Genomic DNA, 22,500 nt, shown 5'->3' with positions numbered 1-22,500 from the left:
CGGAGCACGTGTCTTCGATGGATTCACCGCGGGAGATGAGAGGGAAGGAAGGAGAACGAGACGAAGGAAGAGAGAGAGAGAGAGAGAGAGAGGGAGAGAGAGAGAAGGAGATAGTAAGTAAGAGAGTAAGACAGTGTTGTATGTGTATGTAAGAGAGACAGAGAGAGAGAGAGAGAGAGAGAGAGAGAGAGAGATAAGAAGGAACGTGTGATGGAAAGAAGAAGCATGGACCGTTTTGAGGCACTTTTGGCACTGTTACTAGTACGACGGGCCAAGCACCAACCCCGAGAAGCGCTTCCATCTCCGTCGCGACGCTCGACGACGCCGAGAGTTGCCCGTTCGAGCGGAGGCGCGGGCGTATATTCTCGATTTGGGCGGATGGAAATCTGAGATTGCTCCATATCGGGCTGTGCTCGGTGGCCACGGACGTACTCTGTAATAGCAGACTTCTCCCTTCTCTCTTTCTCTCTTTCTCTCTCTCTCTCTCTCATTCTCTCTCTCTCTCTCACTCTTTCTTTCGCATGTGTACACGTTCCTTCGATATTTCTATTTCTCTCGCACGCTCACGAGATCGCATTCGTTCGTCTTTCTTTAACTTTGTTGCTCTCCCTTTCTCTCTGTCTCTCTTTCTCTCTATCTTTCTTTCTTTTCTCATTTTGTTTCTCTTTCTCTCATTTCTCTTTCTCTCTCATCTCGCTTCATCCTTCAATTTGCCGTTCTCTATGATGCGAACACGGAGGGTATATTTAACCCCGCGAACCACCAACGAGAGAAATCGGGAGACGCGCGCGCAAGCCACTTTTGCTACTTCTTCTTATTCTTCTTCTTCTTCTTCATACATATATACATACATACATACATACATGGATACATACATACATACATACATACATACATACATACATACATACATACATACATACAAACATACATAAATGGATACATATATATATACACACATATATACAAATATATATACTATATATATATATACACTATTATATATATATATACGAATATATATATATATATATATATATATACATATATATTCGTATTCTTATTCCTTCTATTTCTCCTTCGTCTACGACTTCTCATTCTAACACTTCGTTTTTCTCTCCTACGCTACAACAACACACACGTCTCGCATTCCCTCGCTCGGGTGCGAATTCTTTAATTTCCGATGTACAATAAGTCGACGGCGACCTTCCTCCCAAGAGTGGAGTCAAACTCCAAGAGTGTTAAATTACACCTTATAAGTACAGCTCGTTAAAACCTACACAGCGCGTGCCTTTCGTATTCGTGTTTGCCGTGTTATGATACTAGGTATCTATAGTTGTATCCTGTTCTGTAATTTTTTTTTAATAAAAAAATATAAATCATTTCTTTTCCAATTACCGATAGAGAAAGTTATAACGGGAGGGGAATGAGTTGCGTATGAATTTTATATTTCGATCGATCGCTTTAATCTTAAAAAGAATTACACATGATATTAGTTGATATAAATAATTATTTATATGTAAAATTTTTATATAGATATACAGAAATTCTATCAAATGTATGAAATTTATATATATATATATATATATATATATATATATATATATATATATATATATATATATGTATATATATATATATATATATTATTTATATATTTAATGTTTAATATTATTTATATTATTTATGTTATCTAATATATATATTATATATTTAATATATTTAATATATATATATATATATATATATATATATATATTGTATATATATATTATGTGTACGTTTCGATAAGAATATGTAGATAATTATAATAGACAAAAGTATCTATTAATATTTAATATTTAATATTTAAACGATACAAATGAACATTCATAAATATTATATTTATATATTTGAAAGTTGAATTATCATCCATTATCACGACAATTAATATTACTTTTATTAATACATAATACTACAAGCAAAAGATCCTATTAAATGATCTAATATCTTAATATAATAGTCTAGTCATCCCTAAAGAAAACATCGCACTGTTATTTATCTTATGAAACAGGGATATAGATAGACGTTTCTACTCGTATTAATTATAAACGAAATATATATAAAAATAATCTAATGTGTTTTAGAAAATAAAAATATATATATATATATATATATATATATATATACATATAATAAATATACTTTCAATGGATTATTCAAAAGTCAAACGGTCATTGAAGATCAGAATTTGAAAATTTTTCAAAAGCAAAGATCATAAAAGGTAAAGATCGTGTCGATAATTAATATAATAATCGTGGGCTATCGAAAAGAGCGCAAAGCCATTTGAAAGCCGAGGAAAATATGTACTCTCGAGTATGGCGACTCTACCGGACAGTTCGTAATCGCCGTTACGTCGTTCTTCTCGCAAGATAAAAGAACGTATACGTTGTGCCAGAACTGTGGAGTGGAAAGTAGCTGTTGACATATCGCTGCCAGGTATTGGGACACGTAGCTCACAAGTGGGCGGGGTAGGTTAACCTATACGGGAATATAATGTACGCCTCCACGAGCACTCCATTCGCAGATCGTACAAAGGCGAAACGCGTTCTCTCTTCTATCTACAATCGTTTATACACACACCATTCTCCGTCATAATCATCATAGTTTCTCGATCTCCAAGAAAACAAAAAAAAAAAAAAAAAAAAAAATCACGAAAGTTACTACCTTAGATCCTTACCCTTCTAATTTCTAAGAACCTTATGAACGAATTCTTTAAATCTTTTTTTACATATTTTCTATAGAATATTCGACCGTAGATAAATGTAATAATTAAATATTTATCTATCGATTGAATTTTGAAATATTATTAGAATTATTAATAACTATTAGTTGGACCGAAAAGTAATGTCGCTTTCTTAAATTAAATTCAAACGAATAAATTTTTAACAAGTTTTTATTTTTAATCACGATCAAATATCGACATGCACAGAAACGACATTACTTTCCGGTCCCCCTAATATTTTAATATAAAATACAACAACAACAACGAAAAATTGTATAAGTAGATATAGATTGATGAATATTTCTTTTTGCGTAATTGTTTAATAGATATTTGCAAAAGAAAAAAGAAAGAGAGAGAAAAAGTCACGTAAAATAGTTTCATTTTTCTAACATGGAGTAACATACAATGACATATGTTTTTTTAAATGAAAAAGATTGTTAATATCATTCGAATAAATAAAATACTTCTATTTGATTATCGAATCAACCTTATCTTAATATATTCTAAAGAAGAATAGTTCGATATAAAAAAAAAAAAAAAAAAAAAATGAAAAAAAATGAAGGCACCTATACCCTTTAAATATTTATAAATAATCTAAATTATTGAAAGTTAGAACAAAATCTGTAAATTTAATCTATAATTAATAATATATTTAATCTGTAATATAAAATCTGTAAAAAAGTTTCATTGAATGAAATATCAAATTTATTGAATATAATATTGCGAAAGATTAATTCAATTCTTTGTAACAAAGAAATAATTATTTATTGAAATCCTACGAAATAATGAGTATTTAAATAATTATTAAATAATTATCCAAATGAAGAAAATATCAAGGTCATGAAATAGGCAATAGATTAATAGAAATTAATAAATCTTATATTCTATATCTAACATCATGATACATGTGTTTTAGAAATCTATACATTTGCAATAATTTATTAAATAAATCGTCTATATCTAAAGCGTACAGTGTTTCTTGGCTCTCGTTCACACGAGTCCGCTCATTGCACTCGTTAAATAATGCACGTGTTGTAAGAACGTATTTCACGCATGCATGATCACGTACATACATTGTATTTGTATATGTATTATGTATGACAAATATTCTCACACTTTAGGGATGTATTATTACAGGGTGAGTCATGACTCCGACTTAAGTCGTTACAAATCGCTACCAACTATTGAGAAACATTCAAGAAATAAATGTTAAATATTAAATGATGAACGAAATAAAAAAAATCAGATCATTTAGAAAGTATCTTACAATAAATAATTGAAAAAAGAAAAAGAAAGTATCTTACAATAAGTAAAAGAAAAAAAAACAAAAGAAAAAGATTTTCATAATCGATATTAAATTTATCGAATGACATAAAAAAATTAATCGGTATTAACAAAAAGATATCTTAGTACAAAAAAAAAAAAAAAAAGAAAAAGAAATAAATGATTACGATGAAATACAGAGAATAGCCGATAGCTAAAATCAAAAAGGTTATTCTCATAAGGAGATGGGGTGAAATTAAATGTGGGTGATTATTTTGGTCATGGGGATTAGTTAGCCATAGGAACATATATGCGACATATGCTTCAACCGGTTCGCCGATGAAACGAGTTCGTACCTGATTCGAACACGAAGGACGCCTCTTTTACGACTAATGCCTTCTTGACGAAGAAAACGATTCGTTAAAACCAACTCGATCTTTTTTATTTCATTTATTAATATTACATATGTAGAGTAACATGAAAATTCAGTTAATCATATTAATGATTTTGTATTCAATAATCATTTACTAAATCTAAGTCATATTGTATATTGTACATAGGGATAGAAACAAAGTTTAGAAATCTTTAGAAAGTCCTCTTTTTGTTTTCATATTGTCAAACATGAAAATATAAATAATTTACCTAATATCGTTATCCTAATCGATATTTACAAATTGTTTGTATATTATATATACACACACAAAGAAGATATCCCATTTATCTCGAAAAAATCTCGTGCGGGGGGAGGGGACTATACCAAAATAGTCCTTTTTATACATTTGCTGGATATGAAAAGGCACATCATACGGTACTAATTAATATTTTTCTGATCAAATGGTGAGAAAAAACTAAATTTATTTTTTTTAATGATATGACATATTTTTCTGTTCATAATTCGAAGGAATTTGTTGAGATGAATTTAACGAAATGCTACATGAAGACATATATTATTATCAAATGTTATAAATTATAATATAAATTTGTGAACTTCTAAGGAGTACAATCCAATATTATGAGTTACCAGCTATTAGGGTGAATGTTGTAAACAAATGGAAAATTTCTTTCGAAATAAATTTCGTTTACTTATTTCGATAATTTGAGAGGCATAAAGAGAAATAAAAATTTCGTCTTTTGTATAAAACAGTGTTATATTGTATGACATATCATATTGTATTATATTATATTATATTATATTATATTATATAATATTGCATTATATTGTATTATATTATAATGTAATTTATATGATAAAGTGAATAAGAGTATTATCAAAGACAATGTATTTACTATGTATTTTTAATAAAAATGGAAATAACAATGTTTGACGTAAAAAAATCCAATGTGTTTTTCAATAAATCCTACCATTATTTTCCTTATTCAAAAAAAAAAAATGGCCTTCCTCTTAAAAATCCTGAACAAAGCTATAATTGTTCCCGCAAATCGAGTTTTGTATCAGAATCACATAATACAGCAAGTAGTGATATTCGAAATTATATCAACTTCTGCGACAAGTAGTTTCGCTTTGTTCAGAATTTGAAATTTCGAACAGGAGAGTATAACTTATTAAAAAGGTTGCATGATATTGTCACCTCTTCTCGCATCATGTGATTCGAATACAGAATCTAAATTACAGAAAAAATTCCCTCTTTATTTCAGAATTTGAATTTTCCAACAGGAGATTATGATTAGGATCGAGAGGTGGCGTGATTATGCGTGCCATCTCTTCTCGCGTTATGTGACACGAATACAAAACTCAATTCGTGGAAAAAATTCTTGCTTTATACAGAATTGGAATTTTCGAACAGGAGAATATGATTTACCAAGATTTGGCATGATTTCTCGTGCTACTTCTTCTCACCTCATGTTTCCTGAATATAAATCTCGATTTACGGAAAAAAAGTCCTGCTTTATCCAGAATTTGAATTTTTGAACAGAAGATTATGATTTACAAAAAGGTGGCATGATTTTGCGTGCCGAATATAAAAGTCGATTTGATATAAAATTTGAAATTGAAAGGTCTATTTTTTTTTTGAATAAGGAAGATAATGAGAGATTTTAATAGAAAATACCAGATTTCTTTTGACGTCAAACATTTTTATTTTCATTTTTATTCGTAATATATGATAAATATATTAAATTATACACTTTATCATATAAATTGTGCTTTAATATAAAACAATATAATACAATATAATACCGTTGTAAATAAAGGACTTTTTATTTCCTTTTTTTTATTCGTTGCTTTTTTATGCTTCTCAAATTACCATCCTAAATAAACGAAATTTATTTCGTAACAAGTTTGGCCTTTATTTACAAAATGGATCTAACGATACGAGTTTATAACCCTTAAGAGTTCACAAATTTATAATATAATTTATAACATTTTACAATAATATATGACTTCATATGGCGCGTTGTTGAATTCGTCTGACAAATGCTATCCAACTAAAAAAGAAAAATATATAATTGCATTAAAAGAAATGAATTTGATTAAAAAATTTCTCCCATCACTTAATCAGTGAAAATAATTGCCATCATATGATGTGTCCCTTCGTACCAAACGAATCTCTAAAAAGAAATTTTTTTCCAAAATTTAATCACTCTCAAGATATTCCAATTTTTTGAAATAAACAGGTCACTCTATATATATATACATATATATATATAATATATTAATATATTATATTTATATATTATTGTTCATAAATCATCGAACACATGACTATACTTAATTTAGATATGGAAAATAAATGAACTTCGCATCAAAAGAAACTTTCACAAAACTCTCATTTTCTGCCGACACTCCGAAGGAATCATCATCAACGAGGAAAAAGAAGAGGAAAAAAAGAAGAAGAAAAAGAAGAAGAAGAAGAAGAGTAAGTTGATTCAACCGGATCATCGTTATAACGCAGCTTTCGGAGCTCTCTCGAAGAGAAATCCGTTCTCACGAGTCTCAAGTATGGACCACTGACTTACAGTTAGTCCAATTGGTTCGCCCACGCATAAGTAGAAATCGAAAAGGAAGAAGGTGCCATCACTAGCAATACCGTTAAATTGCTCGCACCTTTTCCTTAGTGAAATACTATTCAAAATACTCTCGTGCTTTTAATTTGGCAATGACGCAATTCGTAGGGGAACTATGAAATCGTTGTCTTTTTACGTAGGCGTCAAATCCAAGATGGAGAAATTCAAAGCCGTCGACGAAATGTCCATGACGTTAATGGGCACGTTGCTATGTTGTTTCCTTTCGAAAAAAATATTGAAAAACCGGTCTACATCAAAAAGATATCTCCTTCCCTCCTTCTCCTTCTCTCTCTCTCTCCCTCTCTCTCCCTCTCTCTCTCTCTCTCTCTCTCTCTCTCTCACTCTTCTGTCTATCTCTCTCATTTCTCTATTTCCTACTCTTTTTTTTTTTTACGTCTAGTGTTAAAAAATAGCATCGTATGCTTCCGTTTTTAATTTATGTCCTTATCGTTTCCTATATCGTACTTTGTTCTTCTATATTATATAATTACTCTGTTAGAACAAAAATATAGTAGATAGACTTTCAATACGGTTTTAGAATAAATGCTGAGTGATCAGACTCAGGAGATTGGAACTACCCGTTCTATAACCAGATCCTTTATTATAATAAATCCATGGCGATAATGATCTGTAGGTACTACAAAACTTCGATAAAGTTGCGTCACCACTTATCGGTATTACTTTAGACGAAAGTGATAAAGCATTTGCATGTTAGTTCAAAACTGTAATCAAAAACAATTCCTCCAGTTAATTCGGCCACATCAAATGATAATCATTTCTAATTGGTATATAACAATCAAAAACGAATAAATTGACAATAAAAACATTTTTATTTATTATTAATAATTTATATACGAAATCCTTGACACGTATTTATATCGTTCTTTACAAAGAATTGAATGCTATTAAGAAACATAACGATAAATTGTTTTATATATTTATTTGCTCCAATAATTTACACACATACACATACACACACACACACACATACAGAAGATCTTCGCTTTTTTTGTTTTTTAACTTTTAAATTATGTATTGCTATATTATGTACGCGGACATCTATCTATCTATCTATCTATCTATCTATCTATCTATCTATCTATCTACCTACCTAACTACCTACCTATCTATCTTTCTCTCTCTCTCTCTCTCTCTCTCTCTCTCTCTCTCTCTCTTATTCTTTCAGATCTATCAAACATTTATGCTCGATCACAATGAGGTTAACATTTTGACGAAACTTTTTGCCAGCTAGTTTTTCCAGTATGTATTAATACGAAGCATTCACATGTATACGTATATATATATATATATATATATATATATATATATATACATTTATACGATGCAATAACGTATCCGTTCAATCGCGAAAAGTTACCAGGTTAAAGTATAATACTCATTGCAAGTGCGAATTCGTAATGATATCGCGGTATTTATAAGAGCACGTACGCACGCATGCACGCTTCGATGGAACTTTGATTGGACGGACGGTCAGATTGGTTGGTTAGCTACTGGTTGTTTATCGTTGATGCTCGTAAGTCGTTAAACTTTTCCCAGCTGGACAAGTAATAAGTAAGTAAGTAAGTAAGTATATGGAATAAATATAAATGTCATGCCAACGAATGCAATTTCAAGTAGGAGGTGGAGAAAGGATGCTGAAGGAGGAGGTAGAGATGGTGGCAAAGGGATGGAGAAGAGAGAAGTGGGAAAGCTACAGGCGTTGTCATTATCATTCTCTTTCGCGATCTTTACCGAGATGCATGGGCAATCGAAGCGGCAAACTTGAGAAGGCAAAGAACCGCGAATCGCGATTGGCAGTTCTCCCAACGTGGAAATTCTCCCACCCTTTAATCGAAGACCTCCTCCCGTCTTGATCCTCCCTTCTCTCTATCTCTATCTTTGTCATTCTCTATCTATCTATCTCTATCTCTGTCTCTCTCTTTTTCTTTTTCTGCCCCTCTATTATTCTCTCTCTCTCTCTCTCTCTCTCTCTCTCTCTCTCTCTCTTTCTCTTTCTTTCTATCTATGTGTCTATCTATCTATCTAGTAATCTATCATTATCTCTCTCTTTCTCTTTCCCTCTCTTTCTTAAGAACAACACCAAGCGTGCAAGATCGAACGTACCGATCCTGCAACCGGTCACCTCCACCAAACCCTTCTCCTCCTTCTTCTCCTCCTTCTCCTTCTCTTTCAATCGCCATATTCGCTAATTCGAGAAAATATGGCTGTCTCAATCTTTAATGGCCACTCACGTCGATACAAAAGATTTTATTCTTTTTTATTTGTCTTTTTCCTCTTTTTCTTTTTTTTTGTTTTTTTCTTTTTTTGTTTACTTCTTCTTTTTTCTTCTTCCTCGTGGTATTCGATCTCTCTTGGAATTTTTGTTTCGATTTCTTTGGAATTTGGAACAAAATTCGCGTGCCTTCGAGAGATAAGTAAGGGAAAAGAAAGAAAGATAGAATGACAGACAGACAGACAGACAGATGAAGAGAGACACGAAAAGAAGAGAGAAACAGAGAGAGTGAGAGAGAGAAAGAGAGAGAGAGAGAGAGAGAAAGGGAGGGAAGATCTTGCGCGCTAGATTTTATATTTAGGATGGCACCATGTAACACTAGAACTACTGAATTAGGTTAGAACGAAAATACCGGCACCCACGCAAACGACGCGTTGGTCTCGCGCGCATTATGTATTTATTTGTCGCTCGATTCCCATTTTTCCCGCTTTTTTTTTTTTATACATAGAACAGTGGTGGATCGAAGCACCAATGTAATAGCGCGTAGTTATTTAAATTCCTTGACGATCAATGCTAATGGTGTTCAAGAAACGTGGAAACCAGGTCGTTAGTATTTATGCATGCATATATATGCAAAACGATCGATAACAATCTTTTAGATACATTGTCGAATTTTTATCATATCGATCGATCCGAAAGATTCCTTTGCAATCGTATTGCTTTAATTTAAAGTAATAAATAGAATATGAAACGATGTAAATAAAAAAGAAAAAGAAAAAAAGAGAGAGAGAACAAAGAGGAAAAACAATAAAAAGAAAATTAAAAGAAAGAAAAAAAAAAAAGAAAACACCGTACGAACGGTTTTGGACGAGAGAAACATAAAGAGATGAATAAATAAATAAATATGTATATGTATATGTATATGTGCCAATGTCATCGATCACTATGGACGATGGTAAACGACTCCTCGACGCGCCTCGTATCTCATTATATTATATGTATCTTTCTCTACCTTTAAGCAATAGCCACTTTTATAAAAGTACTACGAATACATACGTACGTATGTATATATACATATGTATATACACATAGATACTTACGTATATATCAAGGAGTCTCGCAATTAGCGCTGGACGTACTGCCGAGCCATTAATCAAAGGCAAAATGCAAACAATGTGTATGCGAGGCTAACGAAAACGATCGAGTCTCGACGCGATAATCGCGATCGATTTCGTTCAAGAGCCGTTTAAAAGACACGACTTTTCTTTCCGAAAAGAGTTTCTCGAATGCGAGAATGAAACGTTGTTGCTGGCCACAAACTGAGAGCAATTTATTATAATCCCCTTTTTATTCTCGCTTTCTCTGAATTCGCGTCTCTGACAGCTCGATTGAACGCCTTAAAATAAGTATACATACATGCATAAACACACGCACATATATATATGGTGAAGCATATATATATTAACACCTTAATATCATAGTTTTGTTACAACAGGACGACATTAAATATAACGATAGAAAAACTATTCTCTAAAATCAATTTTTCTCAGAAACATTCATTGATAAATAACGTAATATATATTCACAAATGTCTTCAATTTAAATTGGCCACCCTGTATATGTATATATATATATATATATATATATATATCAATCGTTTGCGTAATAGCTAACGAGCTGAATTGTTAATGAGCTCTTTACTCGCGCGATACCCAATTGATTACGTCGATTATTTCGATTATTCGTCGTTATCTGATATAATTCAATGAGACGGGTACATTTCGATAAGATAGTTACAAAGAGAAATAATGTTCTAATGAAAATTATAAATATATAATGAGAATAGACGAATGTTTACTTTCCGCATGATTTATCTCGAATGATTTAGATGAAATTTCGTAAAAAAAAAAAAAGAAAAAAAAAAAAGCAAAAAGAAAAAAAGAAAGAAAGAGAAAAAAAAAGCAAAACGAGGATAACCAATTGCGCAACAAAAATGGTTTTCATGGAAATTGGCATCTGATGAAATCCATCTCACGTTGTCCGTAGCCAATTCACGAAATTGCTTATTCTATTTCGAAGTTGACCACACCTGTTTTAGCTTTATTTTAGGAAACCTTGCACTGTCTCGTCAGTGCAAATCAAAGTAATGGACGAAACAAGACCCTGGTATGCCCAGAGGCTGATGGATTAGTACCACGAAAGCTTTCTTTGATTGCTACTTACGTAGCGATACACTTATATATACATATACCTGCATGGCACATATATATAATGTGTGTATATATATATATATATATGTATATATGTATGTATATATAAAAGTCAACTTCAGTCCGACGAGAATCATCATACGATAACAACGCATTTCCTTCGAGTCTCTCGAGAATCCTCATCAACCCCTGAGGAATTCCGTAACTGGAAGAGAAACGAAAGATCCGATCTCTTTATTAAGAGAGTATCTACCAAATGAAGTTCGAAAATCGTTAATTCCTATCAAGGGGATCTCCTTAGACGGGACGAATCCCTGGCTACGGGTTCGAACTCAAAAATGCTCGAGACGGGAGAAAGCCCAACTCGATATACGGGCAATTTTCCTTGTTAGGATGAAGGATGAACAGGGGAGAGGGGAGTGAAGAGAAGGGTGAGTAAGAGAGAGAGAGAGAGAGAGAGAGAGAGAGAGAGAGAAGGAGGATGACGATGTATGCCTCCGTTTGCAGCGAACGAACGAAGAGACTTTTTTAGCCTACCAAACTTAGAATGTTTCTCCATAACGTGCGTGCACCTGGTGTTACTTAGAGACTTCTGGTTTTGGGATAACAACACCAACGACCATACTTCCATCTTGCTATGCCTATCTCGGGACACTGATGCGTGGTGTCTTCCATGTCCTTTGATCATCATAAATGACCGACTACGAAGAAAATCGAACGAAAGTCCGAAAAGAATTTTCTTAGAAATGTTTCAAAACTTTTGTAAGTTTCAACAATGGTAACCTTCACGTTCTACGCACTAATACTGAGAATATTAACATTTATTTAAAGATTCATTATAAACATATGATTAACTTCAATTCTAATAATTCGAAATGTCGAAATATGTAAATTGTGAAGTTTCATTCGTACAGTGTAACATTCGAATTAGATCATTTTAACCACCACCTAATCTATCATTTTATTTTGATGTCTTTACGAAAAAAAAAAAAAAAAAAAAAAAAAGAAAAAGAAAAATAAAAAGAAAGAAAAACGATAAGAAAATTCAATATAAAGTAAAATATAAGATTATAAATTGTATCACCGATCTCGATGATTGCTGTTAATGACATGAAAATCGTAAAAGAAAAATTTTAATGTAATATACCTATTTCGATTCCTTATATAGATCAAAAGTGCTAAACGAATTATCAGTAACGATTGGAAGTGAGTCTTCAGAAAACGAGCAATAGACTGGTCTCATTGATAGAAAACAGCTATCTAGTTCTGGTTCGTCTAGTTTCTTAGCTTCTTCTTCGTCATCTCTCTTTCTCTCTCTATCTATCTATCTATCGATTTCCTTATCTATCTTCATTCATCAAACATCGCATTCCCTTGCTTCGTCGACAAGACAGACATTATATGAGTGGATACGTTCTAAGAAGATAATAGTCGACCCTCTATACAACTATTTTATGCGTCTCGCGGATCCCTTGAAGAGATGCTCACACGTTCCTAGAAAAGAACTTCGTCCCGTACATTCCATCGTTTCTTCCAATATGATTCTCTTTTACTTAGTATCGATATTTTATTCCATAACTTTTTTCCAGTTCATTCGATGGTAACCCTTTCTACTGAAGAGAACCTTAGTGTTAAACGACATGACTTTGATCTGTTAAATCGATTATTGTTTTTCTTTTTATTATTTTTGTTTCTTAATTTTTTTCTTCGTTTCTTTTTTTTTTTTCAAGATACTATAACCGCATCATCCGTATTTTTTTTTTTTTTTTTTTTTTTTTAAATCTACCCCACGGGAAGGACTTACGTATAAATTAATGATATGTGTTTGTGTTTGTGTGTGTGTGTGCGTGTGCTTTTTTCGTTTCTTTTTTTTTTTTTCTTTTTTTTTACGTAACAACTATACGTTTCAGAAATAGAATTTTACTTCTTTCAATAATATTTTGCAATTTGTATTATAACGTGCCATTTTAATTCAACATCGATTCAAACGCGAAATCTCGTAGGAATTGTGCTCTCATGCCTTTCATAATCATAGGAAAGCGGATTTCTTCGCTCATTAAGGGAAATGTCGATCAAAGCAATTTGCTGCGTTTAACTAACGATCGATCGGTTACTTTCTCCGCTTTGAGACGTTGCTAAAAGCGATTTCGAATAGGCGTAAATCTTCCAACGTTTCAAAAAAAAAAGAAAGAGAGAGAGAGAGAGAGAGAGAGAACAAATCACGTGAGCCTTAAGGTAAGAAAGAAGATGATTCGACGACGATTCGAAACTTTAAATCGATTCACGATGTACTCGATGCCTTCCGTTAACAACTTTTTAAACGTCGTACGATCTTATCGAGTACGGTGAACCGCCATGAAATCGAACGTAAATCGTCTGTAATTTCACCCACGTGCCACCCAGCATCCTACGGTCCATTCATCGAAGCACGTTCCTCGTACTTCGACTTCCCCTTCCCAACTTTTCAGATGGAAGGATAACGCATGTATCTTCCCAACGTCTTATTAATATTCACGCACATTAACATTATCGAAAAGTTCGTGAGCCATTATAAATACATAGCTTTACCGCTGTATGTCAAAAAGATTTTTAATTCGTCGAAATTATTGTAATTGGTTTTTCCATGACTAATAAAATAACATTCCGAGAGTAGGAAACTTTATTTTGAATTTCATCGAATTTATAAAATTAATTAATTAATGTTTAAGAAATTTGTATTGCGTGCACGTGAGAATGTATGTCTGTGTGTATCTTGTATTCAAAAAAAAAAAAAAGAGAAGAAAGAAAAAAATTGAAAAAAAAATCAAGAAAATCAAATAATTCTCAATCCTCTTCTATATTTTTTTTTTTAATTTATATTAATTATGGTCACGTATCTGTCATATTAAAACATTATTGATCGACTGTTTTACGTAATTATGAACACTTTTTAATGAATATTCGTTGTATAAGTCAATATAAAAAGACATCAGTGCATCAATCAAAATGTATATTAGTAACTTTATTTGCATATTAATTATTTAAAACTTTATATATGTCTAAATAAAACCGTTATTGAAGTAATCATTGAAGTGTCCTAATAATCGTAAATATAAAAAAAAAAGGAAAAGATAAATAAATTTGGCTTTATAATTAATATAGCGTCACTTTTAATAACGATCTTTGAATAAGAAAAAATAAGTTGATATATCTTCTGTCAAAGATATGTTGATGTAATTTTCATTAACTTATTTTACAGAAAAAGATAGAGCTAGAAAGAGACAGACAGATAGAGAGAAAGATAGAGCAAGAAAGAAAGAGAGAGAGAGAGAGAGAGAGAGAGAGAGATGATGATGATGATGATCACATTAAAAAGTCCGATATTATAATTAAATTTAAATTAAAAACGATTCTCATTTTATTACTTTTCGTAATATCACTTGACTTTTCGTAATATCAAAAGAAAAAAAAAAAAAAAAAAAAGAAAGCTAACTGGATAGATCTCCAGTCTGTAATGCATTAACATAAGTCATTTATATTACAAAAAGAGTAAGAGAGAAAGAAGAAGAGACAAAGAGAATATTATCTGAAAGTATACATTTAAAAAAAATTCAATTTTACATATTACTTTTAATAACAATATTTCATTAGAGAAAAAAAAAATAAGTCGATAAGTTTCAACAATATGTTAACACTGTAATCATCGAGTTATTTTACAGAAAAAGAGAGAGAAATATATATATATATATATATATATATATAAGACAAGGTATCGTTACTTGATTACATGAAGGAGACAAAAGAAAGGAAGAGAGAAAGAGAGAAAGACAGAGAGAGAGAGAGAGAGAGAGAAAGAGAGAGAAAAAGAGAGAGAGATAGAGAGAGAAGGCGCGCGTGTCGCGCGTACGACAAGGCCCAGAAGGGAACATGAATGAAGCTCCCATTCATGCCCTCAGAGCCCTACCTACTTGTATCTACTGCAGCCCTTGTTTGTACCGTCTATGGGAGCTTGCTTGAAACGGCAGAACGACGTCGTCGTCGTCGTCGTCGTCGTCGTCGTCGTCTTCGTCGTCGTCGTCGTTGGCGCCGTTGCTGCTTATGCGCTCGCGCTCACGTTTATTCGCCAAGAGGAAAGAAAGAAAGAAAGAAAGAAAGAAATAAATACGTAAGTAAGTAAGTAAGTAAGTAAGTAAGTAAGTGAGTATATACGTACGTAGAAAGAGGCACGCACGCATGCACTCACGCACGCATTGGTGCTTTTACGTCAGCCGGTCATGTCGCGACATAACATGTATATATACATACTTACGTGTGTGTGTACGTGTATGTGTGTGTGTGTGTGTATGTGTATGTGTATGCGTGTATGTGTTTGTATATCTGTGTTTCACGAAGCGCCGGTGTACACGTGATCGCCATTGTTGATCGCTTCGCAGCGCCAGGTTGGCGCGTTATTCCGACTTTTTGCGAGCGGAGCTACCGTATACTCGTTTCCTTCGGCTCGTGTGCCGCGGAGAGATATCCGCGAATAGGAAGAAGATGAAGGAGGAGAAGAAGAAGGAAGGGAAGGAAAAGAAGGTGGAGAAGAAGAAGAAGAAGTTGCTTCTCTCCATTCATCGATGTACTCGCAAGATTCTGTTATCTTTGCAAAGATCATCCGATCGGAGACCGAGATCGAGACCGAGATCGAGATCGAGATCGAGATCTAGACCAAGATCGAGACTGGGATGGCAAGTATGAGAATTGTGCTACAGCAGAATCTCTCTCTCTCTCTCTCTCTCTCTCTCTCTCTCTCTTTCTTTCTCTCTCTCTCTCTCTCTCTCTCTCTCTCTCTTTCTTTCTCTCTCTCTCTCTCTCTCTCTCTCTCCGTCTTTTTTCTTTTTTTCATTTTGTTTTATTTGGATATTATAATTTTTATTTAATATCGTTTTATTATATTATAGATATAGATTTATTATGTAATATGAAAGAGTGAGAATTAATGTATTATTTTTAGAATCTTTTTTTTATTAAAACGTTTTAATTCTTAATTTTATTTCTCTGTTTTATGATAATGCTAGAATAACAAGTATGATAATTTAAATTTGTTATTGTTTTTATTGAATGATAAAACTGACAAGTGAACGATACGATGACAAATATGAAAATTATGATATTATAGAATATTTATTATTCGAACGTTCTAACATTTTATACGTATCTTTTTCATTTTTATTATTAAATAATTAGATTAGTATAATAAGTAAGTATGGTACACTAAGATTTTTGTTATTAAAACCTTGTAAATTCTTTTTCCTTTTTATCATTTTTCTTTTTCTTTCTTTTTTATCGGACGATTAAATTATTCCATTCTTTCGAAATATGTCATTCATTGTTTGAATAACAATGTGCATTATATCGTTTGTAGGATGAAATGAAAGGAATAAGAAACATATTAAAAAAAAAAAGAAAAAAAAAGAAAAAAAAACGACCCAATGATATGAAATTTGATTGCTACAAGCATATAAAGGACTCAGATAAAGTCCGCAAGAAACGTTGATTTTGTTCCGTAAATCTTGTCGGTTCGATTTTGGTTTCGACTTTGCTCGATAACGTAGCAATGGAAATTAAAATGGCAGCTGAAACGATTTATCGTTATGTTATACGTGTTGTAAGCGAACGACGGAACATCGATAAGGTAAAATTATGTTTGAAATTAAATCGGAAAGAAAAAGAAAAAGAAAAAGAAAAAGAAAAAGAAAAAGATGTAGCACAAGAAGGACAAGAAGAAAAATAAAAAGGAGGAACTTTCCGTTTCTCTTCCTGAAAAAAATGACTTCATCCACAGACGATTCCAAGGAGCTCGTTGGAGGACAAATAGACATTCGTAATCGCGAATGCATGAAGAAGCTTCGAAATAACAGCTGTTCTTATCTCGCTTGTATCGATCAAGATTAGGTGAAGTAAATGAAAATATTTCCTCGCGAAGAATATAACGTCTCTCTCTCTTTCTCTCTCTCTCCCTCTCTCTCTCTTTCTCGTAGATCTTTTTCTTTCTTTTTATTTGTAATATATCATTAATCATGAAACACGAATTGTTTTTATTTATTCGTTAGACTTTCAACGTACAGATTTCTTTCTAATTTAAATGTTTGACAAAATATAATATATGACATGTTTCGTGATATCAAGATTAACTACGATTCGATCTTAAAATTAATTCTTTGATAATCATTCTACGTGCGATTTCTTATAATGGATTATTTATAATGAATCTTCTGTTCCATATTGATTTATTTTTTTTATATAACATATGGTAATATTCATTATGATAGGTTGTTTATTTTTATACTACCGATCAGAAGTATTCGCTTGACGATCCTAAATTATCGGTTGGACGTTAAAACAATTTTTATTATTTTTCTCATAACGATAATAATAATAATAATAATAATAATAATAATAATAATAATAATAATAATAATAATAATAATAATAATAATAATAAACGTTATCCGTTTCATTATTATTTTAAGATTCTTCGTTAATGGATAGTCACGACCTTTCGTATTTTTCGAAAGCTCGAACTATTCGACGCGTTTCAAGGGACTCGTTGCGCGTAAGGCGCATATTAAAGATTATGCTAATGCGCAGCAGCGTCTTTCAGATCGCTATCGTATTCTGGCTTTTTACGTGAAACCTGCAGGCAAGTAACCAGGTACATACATACACACAACCCGTCGCGTTAAATTCCTTCGGTTATTTTCTCTCTTAACATCGCAAGGACCGACATAGAGATGTTATGATAGTCTCAACGATTAATCGCACGTCGCTTTGAACGTGCGCGAACGAATACGAACGCGGTTACCATCTTGGATGGTAAATAAAGACGATCTTGACCTTTCGACCGATAAACGTCCTTTGTCTATGCTATTTCCTCACATGTTAGATTATTAAACCTCCGAAAGAAAGAGAGAAAGAGAGAGAGAGAGACAGAGTAAAAATACATAGCTTCCTACTCGCTCTTTTAATTAATTGCTAATTTTCTACATTTTCTTAACTTTCTGCTTTTATATCGTCCCATCTTCATCATATCGACGATTTATTATCCTCATTTATTCTTTACTCTTTTTGTTAAAAATTATGTCTAATTGCATACATTTGTCGGAAAGAAAAACATTTACTTTCTTATTTCCTTTTCCTTTTATTTTTCTTTTCTTTTTTTTTTTTTTTTTTTTTTTTTTTTTTTTTTTTTTTATTTTTTTATATATATAAGTATATATTCATCGATATAGGAAACGTCATCATATAGCAACCCATTCTTCTTTCTTTTTCTTTATACCAGTGAATTGATTTATCTACAAACGATTAAGAAAGAAGGTGTCGAAAAATATTTGCGAACGAGAAGCGAATAAAAATTTCGATACTTTCATTTGACAAGAGGTCTGGCAAGTGTGCACGTATCTGCAGATAGGTACATATAATGATCTAGGGATCGTAAATTACCGATAGCTATTATCATTCCGATCGCGGTTTATAAGAATATCCAGTGTGGGTAATCCATTGTGTGTATTAGTCTCTCTCTCTCTCTCTCTCTCTCTTTGTCTCTCTTTCTCTTTCTCTCTTTCACTTTCTTTCTTTCTTATTTGATGATATAATGGCGTTTATAACCGGCTTGATCGAATTCTAGTTCTAGCGACAAATGTCTCTATTCGACAGAACACAAAGTCGATTTCATTAGAAGAAAACAAATTGTCCGATCAAATGAAAATTCCTTGATGCTTCTTTCACAATGTTTTAAGTAAAAAAAAAAAAAAAAAAAAAAAAAAAAAACATAAAAATACAAATGAAAATAATAACATATATATATATATAAATAACGCACGAAAAAAAAAAAAAATATATATATATATATAAAACTACATGCGTGAGAAATATTTTTCAAAAGACGAGCATCCGTCATTGGATAATGCGCATATAGTGAGTTAGACTTTCGTAGCGATTATTAAATTACTTGTACGATCTATTTTTGTTGCGGGATTCTCGTAAAGTGCAGAAATGACGCCGCGCCTGTGTCTCGCGGTTGATATAATAAAGGAAAATTTTCGAACGCTTTCGATACAAACGAATGTTTTTGTTTCTTCAAAAAAAAAAAAAAAAAAAAAAAAAAAAAAAAGAAAAAAAAAAGAAAAAAGCAAAATAGAAAAAAGAATAAATATGAAGAATTAAAGAAAAATTTCTAGATTGTTAATTATTATAATTAAAGTAATTACTTACCGTCGAGAAGGAATCCATAACGAGAATTATACTGACGTTGTCCACTTTGTCAACGAGCAAGCTCCTTCCTTTTCCACTCGTCGACGACGACGAATTCTTCGTTTCTGAAGGAACGAATTAATTCAAAATTACGTATAACGATAAATTCTCACGTCCGTCTTGTCGTTCTTCCTTCTGTATCTTCGTTGCACAAACAAATAAAATCCATCAGTCCAGGATCCTTGGCTTTACACTTTCGTAATATTATTTTCGAAGAAAAACACAATGAAATAATCACAAAAATCTTATTTCTCAAAGTTTCGAGCACTTAACTTTTTCTTCTTTTTCCTTTTCCTATTTCTCCCTCACGTTATTTCATTTATCTTCCTTTGTTTCTCTCTCTTTCTCTCTCTTTCTCTCTCTCTCTTTTAGAGTCTTCAAGTTTCTTTCAAGTCCAACTCACTTGTGACGAGTAAACGAAAAAAGGCGAATGAGAAAGAAAGAAATGAAGAAAGAAATGAAGAATGAAATAAAAGAAAGAAAGCTATGCACGATCTTTCTTCACTTTTCCGTTTACTTTCCTTTTCTTTCTCTTATTTTTCTTTTCTTTTCTTTTTCGTTATTGTTGTTGTTGTTCTTTCTTTTCTTTTGTACGATCTCTTTTCAAATTTCGATAGATCGAAAGTTCGATTTCGCGCGCAACGACTGAACGCACGGCACGTACGGAGTATCGAGAACGCGTTTGCCTGTCGGAACGTCTGGCGCGCGAGCGTTAAGTCGAGAGACACGAGGAATGACGAAGACGATTACTACTCTTTGAGTCTCTGTTAGTATTTGTCTCTCTCTCTCTCTCTCTCTCTCTCTCTCTCTCTTCCTCTCTCTATGTATGTGTATGCCAGAGAAAGAGAGAAAGATAGATAAACCAAGAGCGGTACTCGAGCGCGCGTTCGAACCGATGCGTCGCGCGAGCACGATTCGAGCCTACTATTCGTCCGCGTTCGACCGGCTTCGCCAACGCTCGGCCCCCTTCGACGCGCCTGGTCCATTGCGCGGGCGGATGCTGTCGAGCTACGATCGGGATCGCACTCGAACCCTCGATAGAAACGCGTTCAACGCGCGTCAAGATCATCCTCGCGTTGGCCTTTTCTTTTTTTTCTCCCCTTATTTTTCTTCTTTCCCCCATTTCTTTCTTTCCTTCTCTCTTTCCTTTATTATATTACATTTCTCTTTCTCTTTCTCTTTCTAACTTTATTTTTTATCTTTATCCTTATATTTATATTTATATTTATCCATATCTATATCTTTATCTTCATCTTTATTTTACACTTTATTGTTATCTTTATCTTTATCTTTCTCCTTCTACTGTTCTCTTTTCTCTTTTTTTCTCTTAAACATATATACGTTATATATCCAAAACGTTCATATTATTGTCTATAAAGAAAAGAAAAAATGAAAAAGAAAAGAAAAAAAAAAGAAAAGAACATTATTATATAACACGAAACTTGTGGTATATAGCTTATACTTAGGAAACATTAACTTTCGAACATGAATTAATTATTATTATTATTTTATGTGGTGAAAACGTGAAATGAGATATTAAAAGATATAGATAATGTATGAGTGCGCGATTTACATTTAGTTTTATGGAGAATTGATATTTAATAATTTCTTTTTTTTTTTTTTCTCGTTTCTTTATTCGCTACTAATTAACGATATTTAAGAAGATATTTTTATCAATTATTTTATGATCGATAAAATAATAAGTTTCATTTTATTTTATTTTGATGAATCTGTCAATTTCTTTTTCCACTTCTTAAAAACAAGTAAATCTTTACGATATCGATTTAAATATTCGAAATACATTCGTTTTATTTTTAGGAAAAAAATTTCGTTGACATTTGTCATATAAATTGTCCTAAAAATTAATAAATTATAAAAATACAAATTAAGGAAAAAAAAAAAAAAGTATATTACTATTCGAAAGCAGCAACGATTTATAAAAGTTCCTTTTTCTGAGATTCTTTTTTCTTATTATTTTTTTTTCTTTTTTTTTTTTTTTTTTTTTTTTATTATTATTTAATGTTTCAATCTTTACTCTGTTCTCCTTTTTAGCTTCGAGCGGATGGATACGTACCAGTTACTAGAGACATAGACAAAAAAAATTGTGAACCTGCGTCGAAGCGTACAGCCATTCACGAGATTAGCTTAGTTGCGTGACTGTTCGAGCGTGATATTCGAAAGTGCCGGACGAAGTAATCGAATCTTGGAAGTTCAAACGGGATGTATTATACAGGATGGTCTAACGATTGTTGTAACATCCTGTATATATAAAACAAATAAAAAGTATACAGAAAAAAAAAAATCTTTTACCTGCGGAGCTAAATTTTATTAAAAAAAAAAAAAAAAAAAGAATAAGAAGAAGAAAAGAAAAGAAAAAATAAATCGATTGTATAACATCCTAATCGATGTCACATAGTTTTTATTCGATCAATTTGAACATGTATTTGGAATCATCCTGTATACCGTGTTTATACGTACCAATGTTATTATTGATTATTAAAACGATTTTTAAAAGGATAAATAGTAAAAATAATACATTAATCCTTGGTTAATATTGAACCGAGAGATATTTCAAAGAGATCGATCAGAAACAGAATTCGAGAGTCCGATTACTCAAGAAAGACTCGGATTATTACAGGTATCGACTTCCTGAGAAATAACCTACTTTCGGTCAAGTGTATAATATAATCAAATGTATGATTGATTGCAAAAGTGTTACTGGAAGCAATACCACA

General features: G+C 32.1%; 1 protein-coding gene and 1 long non-coding RNA gene across 11 annotated transcripts in view; one reads left to right on the top strand and one right to left on the bottom strand.

Moving 5' to 3' along the window:
• LOC124947523 overlaps nt 1-20,952 on the bottom strand; it is a 30,802-nt gene extending 9,850 nt beyond the window's left edge. For 2 of the 4 annotated variants that reach the window (XM_047489797.1, XM_047489798.1), the window contains exon 1: nt 1-148. This exon is cut by the window's left edge. The gene's annotated coding sequence lies outside the window, so the exon portion shown is untranslated. Of the gene's footprint in view, nt 149-15,441; nt 16,268-19,726 lie in introns of those variants that run through there. The other 2 variants (XM_047489799.1, XM_047489800.1) reach the window with 2 other exon arrangements.
• Nucleotides 11,352-22,478, top strand: LOC124947525. 7 transcript variants are annotated; one of them, XR_007100436.1, is made up of 4 exons: nt 11,403-12,256; nt 15,267-16,204; nt 16,878-17,407; nt 21,818-22,441. It is a non-coding gene; the product is annotated as an uncharacterized LOC124947525 (long non-coding RNA). The 7 variants fall into 7 exon arrangements; XR_007100438.1 differs by lacking the exon at nt 21,818-22,441 and having other exon boundaries at nt 15,267-15,650; nt 15,866-16,204; nt 16,878-17,440; XR_007100440.1 differs by lacking the exon at nt 21,818-22,441 and having other exon boundaries at nt 11,404-12,256; nt 15,267-15,638; nt 15,907-16,204; nt 16,878-17,440.
• The last annotated feature ends 22 nt before the right edge of the window (nt 22,479-22,500 follow it).

Source organism: Vespa velutina, chromosome 3 (assembly GCF_912470025.1).
Source record: "Vespa velutina chromosome 3, iVesVel2.1, whole genome shotgun sequence".
NCBI classification, from domain to species: Eukaryota; Metazoa; Arthropoda; class Insecta; order Hymenoptera; family Vespidae; genus Vespa; species Vespa velutina.
Note: the sequence above shows the minus strand (reverse complement) of the source record. Positions and strands in the feature narration are given on the sequence as shown.